This window comes from Triticum urartu, chromosome 3A (genome assembly GCF_056163025.1).
Source record: "Triticum urartu cultivar PI428250 chromosome 3A, HENAU_Tu73, whole genome shotgun sequence".
Lineage (NCBI taxonomy): Eukaryota > Viridiplantae > Streptophyta > Magnoliopsida > Poales > Poaceae > Triticum > Triticum urartu.
In genome coordinates this window covers 495065263-495074275 of record NC_141875.1, presented here as the reverse complement: position 1 = coordinate 495074275, position 9013 = coordinate 495065263, and the positions used below count along the sequence as shown (strand labels likewise).

The following is a 9013-nucleotide window of genomic DNA, read 5'->3' as shown; positions in this document are numbered from 1 at the left end:
CTCTTACCCCCTTAAAGAAATCTCGTCCTCGATATTTAGTTGCTTAGGGAACAAGTATGACTTGAGGACACCGTTTCTAGCTCAGGTATCCTTTTTCCTTTAGTTATTGTTTCCCCAAGAATTTCAGATGATCAACTTACCTTCCACTGGGGTGGTTTGCTTCACCATTCCCCGGATTCTGATGGGTCTCTGCTCATATACTAATTCCTTTTTACTAACTTTGATTCTTTCATATCTGCGGTGATATCCAATGGATCTGAGCATAAATTTTTCTTTTGTCATGAAAACCTTAATACTTCTGTCATGGGGTTGCTCCAAATAAATGCAGGCCTTCTGGTTTCAATAAATGCGGAGAATTAATCATGGGCATCTTCTGACGGGATCTGACTTCTCATAGATGGTACTGATTTTGATTTATTTCTTTGGCTCGAGCATGAGATATGTACCAAAGTTCTGACTGCCTTTGGTCAGGAGCAATATAACAGTGTATGGAGTTATAGTTGTGTCATACCCCAAGTATTTATATCTTGAGACTGGCCTGCCAGGGGGCTAACGGACAAATGCTTCTTCTAACAGACTGATCGTGTACTTGATTTCCTCGGTGAGTATATCGGGTCTGAGCTGATTGTTCGGCTTTTGACTTTCTCATTTTGTCGGTATACCTATTTGGATTTTCCATATGGAAATTATGGCCTCCAACTGATTTGGGTATCTGGACCCTGATGGTCGCGCAAAAATCATCATACCTTTGTTGTCAGTCTTACCCTATAACGGTCATGATTTTCTTTGTGAGGATACCTTACTATAATAACTTGGCCACACCTGTCCTTGATTCTTCGTATGACCAGGGACGTGATTAGTGCAATATTGTTGGCATTATTCCTTTGTGCCTATTTTCTGACCTGAGTCCGCACACATATGACATATAATCGGGACTTGTAGCGGTACAGAGCTCATTGTTGAGGCCAATCATACAAGAAGGTGACAAGGTTTTAAGGCATCTCCTTGTCAGTTGCGGGAATAATGACCTTGATGACCATTTTCAAGACTGTTGATTCGGTGATGTCATCCCCAGATCTTGTCGATCCTTGTATTATATGAAATGTATCTCTGTTTATCTTCATTTGCACGGCCCATGAGGTTGTTGGATCCATGCCTTTCTTAGGTATATCTGCTGGATCCTGGTCGTACCTCGTATGAGTGACTGATATGGTTGGGGATGCATGCTCACCATATGTATAAGAAGAATATGCCACCAAGCACTCGATCCTTGCGGTAGGCATATGTTTTGACTGCATTGTACCTCTAACAAAATTATTGCAAATCTGACCCTTGAACTACAAAGAAAAGCCATTTGTGTAGCTTGCCGAGGAAGGCTCGTTAGCTTCTGTTCGAAGCTTTTGCCTGGGTAGCGTGCAGAAGAAGCCTCGATAGCTTACACCCGAACCTTGACCTGAGTATTGTGCAGGAGAAGCCGGGTTTCCGTACTTGAGAAGTTTCTCCTCGGGTTGCTTGTCGAGAAGGACTCATTTTCCATCTGTCAGAAGCTTTTACTGAGGTATCTTGCTGTGTAAGACCGGGTATCTTGGACCGGAAATTTTTCACATATCATGCTGAGGAAAATTCAGGAGCCTCGCATCATAAATTTCTTCCGATAACGTGTGGAAGAAGACTGAGTTTCTTACATCCAGATCTTCATACTAATATGCAGACTGAAATCTACACACACGCCCATAATATTCTATGGCCGATTATTTACATGAGAAAATTTGTTTGACTGTCTTCCTTGAGCATATCACATTCTGACTTTATTTCGGATGATAACATATTTCAAGCATCATGCATCGCTGAGCCAAAATTTTGTATATGATCCATACCTTTGACTGAAAATATTCCGTTGAGCTTGTACCTGACTTGTCTTGCTGCTGACTTGATCATTACTGTTGTGAGGATTTTGTACTGATGGGGACTTGATTTATCAGTACTGTTGTGAGGAGTGCACACTAATGCAAAATTGATTATCAGCCTCAAAATCAGATATTCCCCATTTCACTGCAGTCGGCTAAGAATTCCATTCTGTTTAGCTGAGTTTCCAAATATTTGAACTCCTTGCTGATTCTTCGGATCCAGTGTCGGTTGATGAGCAACTCTTTATAGGGGGGAAATAATGTAACACCGGGGCCCAAAAGAAAGAAGCAAAAGAAAACTCAACTAAACAAAAGCACACAACAACAATCACTACACACACAATCAGTGTCACATAGTATTGCTAGTCACACAATATGCATGCCTACCTAAGCACACAAGTCTCGCGGGATCTCCGGTTCTACGATCTAGCATGCTGTGAAGATGTGCACGAGGACGAATAAATGTGTGGAAGAATTGGTGTAAACATCGCTACACCAAGTGCTAGCTTAGCCAGGTAGCAACCTGGACTTGCTCAGAGGCAAGGACGTACTTGGTAACCATGTAGCAGGACACAAATGTTGTTTCCACATTATTATCAAGCGGACAGAAAATATCCGTACTCGTCCAAGAAATAGGATAGCGAGGAAAAACTGAGGCTGCTGACATTACCCTTTTTATGATGAGTGAGACCATTAAGGGTTGCCAACACGACAAGATAAAAAGGACGATCCGGGATAGAAGCATGTCTATCACCGAAATGAAATGGGGCTGAAGGAAGGAATTCGGCGCGATACCTGAGCACCATTTTTGCAAACAGTGTCGGGATCACTTGGCATCACTCTGCTGGGACAGAAATGACACCAAACACTGAAGAACAAGCAAGAAAAGAAAACTGGAGAAATGCAAAGGTTGAGTTGTAGTGGATCTGAACCGATGCCATCTACACTCACTAGATAAATCGTCAACAGCAAATAAGGCTATATGCATGTTATGCACAAACAAATGCAGCAACCAAATGCAATAAACAAGCCAGACTCTATACTACCGATTTCTACCGCTCGCGCTGACTAGGGCGTCCTACAGCCAGACCTGCTCTAATACCAAGCGCTGTGGCACCCCGGCTCAGAGAAACCGGAACACCCCGTATTCTAGCCTAGAGATCGAGGAGAAGTCTCTGGAATACGGCACTGCTTGACATAGAACAAATCAGCTCTTATTACAAGAATAATAATACAAGGGTCTGATGTTACAAAGAAGCACATCAACACGGCGACACTACGCCTGCGATACTACACTTGCTCTATGCTAGCAGCGAAACAACTCGTAGCAGCGGAACAACGATGAAGGTGGTGAACTCCACTCCGCAGGGACTCTGGCTGGGACACGATCTAGCGTGCACGCACGGCAACCTGGACAAGCAATCAAGCAATCATGGCATCACCTGCAATCTGGCATGACACGCCAGGTCAGTACATTGAATGTACTTGCAAGCTCACAACAACCATAAACATCAAGGCAAGACAATAACATAGCATTAACAGGTTAATTAATTAACAACTACCAAGATGAAACAACTACTAAGCATGGTATGAAACTGATACAATAGTGATAAATCTCCATCTCAGATCTCCATAACCATATCTCTCTTGGCTAACCGGCCAAGCAGTATACCATCTCGATCACCTCGTGATCAAAACCAAACGGAGATCATTCCGACGATCACAACCATGACCAACACTTGGTCTCAAACGGTGATCTTTCCAGCGATCATTACCATGACCAACACTTGGTCTCAAACGGTGATCTTTCCGCCGATCACTACCATGACCAACACTTGGTCTCCAACATCATCATCAACATCCTGCCAATCTGTACTGCTCAAAATATCAACATATAAATCACATATAAGTCATTTTGTCATGCGAGTGTTGATCGAACGGTGTGACCTAGTAAGAACCCATGCACATGACCGAGGACGCGGCTATCGATAGTTTAAACAAACACACTCTGCACAGGTAGCGCACTTTACCCACACCACGGAACCCATGGCCTCGCACTCCCATTCGGGTGGACCAACGGCGTTCCGACAAAACCGATCTACTGCCATGACACTCTCCCGGCCACTCCGACCAGCACCCCCTTTGGGTTCAGTCCTGGGTGGCCCCGTGCCTACCAAAGACACCAACGGCCACCGTCGTGGCCAACAAAAATGGTCCCAAACGAGGACAAAAGCACGCAAAAATCCAACTACAGGCATACAAGGCTTATGTCCGCCTACCTGATCAGGGTAGGGCCTGCCCATAACCTTCCCTCATTGGAGGCACCGGCGAGGGACACGGCAATAGCATCGCATTAGGGCCTTCCCGTAAAGGCAAATGTGGTTGCGCTAGAGAAAGCCCGGTTCGGTGGCACCTGACCAACTTAATGACGTAATTTATCCCCAAAAATATAACTGTGATAACTGATACTCCGATATCAACTATCAAACTATAATCCAAGTTATAGCAATATCCAATAAATAGTCCAAAGCTTAATATCGTCATATCAAAATACTCTGAGGACAGTATAACACTACTATCATTATGAATCCAAGAACGATAATACTACTACTCAAATATCAAGAACTAACTATCCAGCTATGATCCACATGCAAGCATCATCTCCATCATCATACTCCAAAACATAAGATCAACTAGCATCATGATGAAACTAACACTAGCCACTAATAATCCAAAGGCAACATCATATCCAAAGTAATACTCCAAAATAATACCAGATACCATCATGAAAATAATCATAATAGCCACTAAGAATCCAAAGGCACATGTCCAAAGTAATACTCCCAAATAATACCAGATACCATCATGAAAATAATCATAATAGCCACTAAGAATCCAAAGTCACATGTCATCCACACAATCATCAGAACATAAGTCCTAGAACTCCAAGCAATATCATGGCAATATCAAGATCAAAACAATACTACGAGAAATGCCATGAACAAATCATACATAGCTAATGCAATATTTTAAACAACTTCAAATAAATAAACCATGTCACTGCATTGAAATCATGCAAATGGAGGGTGTGGCTTGCCTGGGGTGGAAGAAATCACCGGGAAGAAGTGCGAGAAGCTCGCGGAAAGAATCACCGAAAAACGTTCTCTCTCGAAGCGGGCTGATTTAGTGCAAGGGCAAAATGGTCATTTTCAGAATGTCAAAACATGGTGAAAATGATTCCATCTGAACGGGCTCGACGAAACGAAGAAGTGGGCTTTGGGTTCACCTCATTTGGAGTTGTGGTTGAAAAGTTATAAAGTGTTTTCTGCCAGGGGCCTATTTGTGAAAAGTTCTCTACAAACAAGCCCCTGACTGAGAAAACCGAAAACGTATTCGGGCAGATACGCTTTCTGCAAAAGGAAACGAACTTTCAGTCGTAGTTCAACGAGAATGCGCCTTCTGACCAGGAAAACGAACTTCACGCAGTACGTTTCCACTTACCGCGTCATCCGGTCCGGGTCAACGCACGGAGAGGCTAACGGGTGGGGTCACGCGCGGTGGTGGGGCCCGTCTGGCCAGCTGGGGGGCGGCTTCATCTTCCTCGCGCCCGCCCGCGAGGCAGGGAGGCCGCCGGCATCGAGCGACGCTAGCAGGCGCCACAGAAGGCCTCCGGCGACGCTCCACCTACCGACGAGCTCAGCGCGGAGAGCCGCGTCGATCTGAGCACGTGGCTCACGCCGGAGAGGAAGGGGTCGGGCAGGGTTCGCGTGGTGGCGGATGGCGGCTCGGCCAGAGTTGGAGACGACGCCACCGGGTTCTTGGCGAAAAGGAAAGGAGGTTGTGCGGTCCGCTGGAGTCTGGTCGGTCGACTAGAGGTGGAAGAATGAAGGGAGGGGGCGTGGTTCGCCGGAATCGAAGTGAGCAGAGGCAGCGGCCAAGGCGGTGATGGTGGGCACAGGAAGCTCCTCGAGATCGAATGAGAGGCTGGGGAGGGGTAGTGGAGTGCGGGGAGGCTGCTAGTGTGCTAGAAAGGCTCGGGGGAGGCCTATATATAGGCGGGCGAGGGAGGCCGAGCTCGGGTGTCGCCACGGGGATCCGACCAACGCTTTGGCGAGGCTCAGCGATCACGGGGAGGCGCGGGAACGCGACGAGGGAGGAGCGGATGAGCGACAGCGATGCACAGGGCAAGAGGGGCCGAGGGCGCAGAGGGGACACGGACACGACGCCATTAATGCTCGGTCGGCCACAGTGCGCTCGTGGGCGCGCAGCGACGAGCGCTAACGGAGGGCTTACAGAGGGGGGGTATGGCTCCAGGAAGACGGCAACGATGCGGTGAAGCTGTTGGACAGGCTCACGAGCGCGAAGGCGACGAGAGGAGGAGGGGCCGGAGCTAGAAGACGTCCTAGACGCGGCCAACGCCAGCAGAGCGCGCACATTGCATGCCAAAGCTCGTGATCACCGCATGCACTGGTGCACACAGTGCCACACGGCCGGCCAAACGATGTCTGGTGGTTTGTCCTTCCTGGGGAGGTTGCAACCGCGGTGGTAGTTTGGTTAAAACTGCTATGGTTAAATGGTAATCACCGCCTGAAGTTTACTGCAGTAAACTTGGCCGTGCACTGGTGAACAACAGGAACTTTACTGGCGCCAAAGAGTTTGTCTGGGGTGATTATCTATGGAAGGACTATGATCCTGGAGGTTTTGGGGCATAATGGAGCACAAACTAATATAGTTGCTTTGTAACTCACATTATGGGTCCAGAATCAAGATCATGATGGTTCACTCACACAGAGTAACCACTTGATATGAAATTTGGCAAGGGTTAGTTATTTGGTCATAAGAAGATGCTGTAAAAAGTTGGCACCAAATGGATTCACCAAAATGGTACTTCCTTCACAGCTATTCCCTCTGTCCAGAAACTTGCAAATATTCTAGAGAAATATTTGCTAGATGAATTGATTCCAAATTTGGTGGAGGGAAGTTATTTGGGTATGAGAATGATTTGGTAAATTTTCAGGCAAAATGAAGCAATATAAAATGTACTTGCTTCACAATCTGAAAATATTGCCAAAATCAAATATTTGGTCATGTGCTGACATAGATGATTGGATGGGGCTGAATTTTGGAGGAGTAAGATAATATGAGCATAAGAAGAGACATGCAAAATTTCAACTTATTTGGATTCTCCTAGCTAGCACTTCCTTCACACTGGCTTCTGTTTGACAAAAACTTTGAAAAAATCTCTGAGGAAGATTGGGTAGGCAAATAAAGTTTAATTTTGGCATGTGGCAATGATTTGGACATAAGAGAATGCCCAAAAGATTTGGGAGGAATTAGGAAGGATAGGTGGCACTTCCTTCACAAAGTGCCCCTCTGGACAGAAATGAAGAATAATTATTGGGGAATTATTCTTGGGCTAGGACAGGAAAGTTTGGGCATATTTAAGCAACATATGACCCAAAGAAATTATGAGAATTATTTGGGGATTTTTGGATGGACAGAAATATGGGTTGCTTCGCAACCTAGGGCACTTGAGGTTATTCCTTTTATAGAAAAAGGAATATTCCTGAGAAAAAGGAAATTAGGGTTTGGTCAAGCAGTGAAGTGACATGGTCTTGGCAAGGTTTTGAGAATGATGAGCCACATGGGAGAGGAAATGAAGATGATTTCCCAGGTGGCAAGGCCACAGAACCACTCCAAAAAGAAAACAGAGCAAAATCAAATAAATCAAAAGAAAAAGGAAAGGGCCAAAAACCAGGCTGTTACAGTCGGCCAGCCAATGGCCCAGGTTAGATTCACCGGTGTACTTTTCAAGGCATTTAGCACAAATTTCTCCTGGAACTGATACACGATGACCTTGTCTGTGAAGCAGGAAGTGTAGTAGTAGTAGTGTAATCTAACCTTACTTGAGGTCCCACTGCATATCCAACACGGAGTATCACCTAGGCGGTCAACATAAGTCAATGCAGTCAACAATAGTCCAAGCCACCTCCCTTGGTCCAAGTAGACTATTCCAGTCAACAGAAGTTCACGCAAGGCTTTATGGTCAACAAGTCAAAAGAGAAAGACCGTGCAAAAGAATAAGTGCAAGGAGAAGGCAAGAGAGTAAACAATCCCATGTAAGGAAGCCTCCTCATAATGTAGGGATTCTTCCATAAGAGCATATAAATTGGGCGCCTCCAAACCCGCCTCGAACGCCTGGGCGGATGGCCCGCTCACTGACCGATCACGAAAATTCGACCCAGACGAGCTTCTTAAACGGGCCTCCAACGCCCGGGCTGACCGACACGCCTCATATCCAACCAAAATATGGGAAGGATATGGGGGCGCCTGAGCACGTCCTCCATGTCGGAACCGACAAAGGTTGTAAAATCACGATTTTGAATCGGATCGGATCTCCGATAGTAGGATCGCAAATCATAGTATCTTAACTATTAGGATCGTAGAAACATAGATTCTATCACCCAAAATCGTAGAATCTGAGGCTTTGATTGGATCATGAAGTCGTAGAATCATACAACAAAATCACGATGCTAACAACCTCGTCAGCCCTACCCCACCTCAAATTGTACCAAATCCACGAAACCCTTCATCCTCCTTCTGCCTCCCTCCTACCTTTCCGGCGCCCGAGCCCTCGCCGTCCGCCACCCTTGATCCCCATCCGCACCACCGGTCCCAATCCGCCACCCTAGATGTCATCCAGCCCGTCCCCGGCCGCCATGACAGAGATTGCGTTCTCCTCGTCCATCAGCGTCCCGTCCTCGGCTCCGTCATGCAAGGCGGAGAACGTCACCCAGAGGATCCGGCGACGCCGGCAGCGAGAGAGGGAAGCGGTGGCGGTGGCATCGGCACAAGGAGATGTGGACATGGAGGAGTAGCTGTCCCACCCCCCTCCTGCCACACCCCAAACCCTGCACCCCATCCATCCATCCGCCAACGCGGATTGCGTCGTCGGACCACGTTGGGACAGAGGAGGATCCGATGGCCGATTGGGTTATTTCGGAGATCTTTCCGCCCACGCAGATGTCGGCGTTGGATGTATGTCACTCGTTGTCGGTGTCAAAACCGGCCGATCTCGGGTCGGGGGTCCCGAACTGTGCATCTGA

The 9013-nt window shown here is 46.8% G+C and overlaps 1 long non-coding RNA gene across 1 annotated transcript; it reads right to left on the bottom strand.

Moving 5' to 3' along the window:
- Positions 1-3105: 3105 nt before the first annotated feature.
- Positions 3106-6808, bottom strand: LOC125548556 (uncharacterized). Its single transcript, XR_007301122.2, has 3 exons — positions 5409-6808; positions 5194-5317; positions 3106-5085 (listed from the first exon to the last, which is right to left on the bottom strand). It is a non-coding gene; the product is annotated as an uncharacterized LOC125548556 (long non-coding RNA).
- Positions 6809-9013: the final 2205 nt, after the last annotated feature.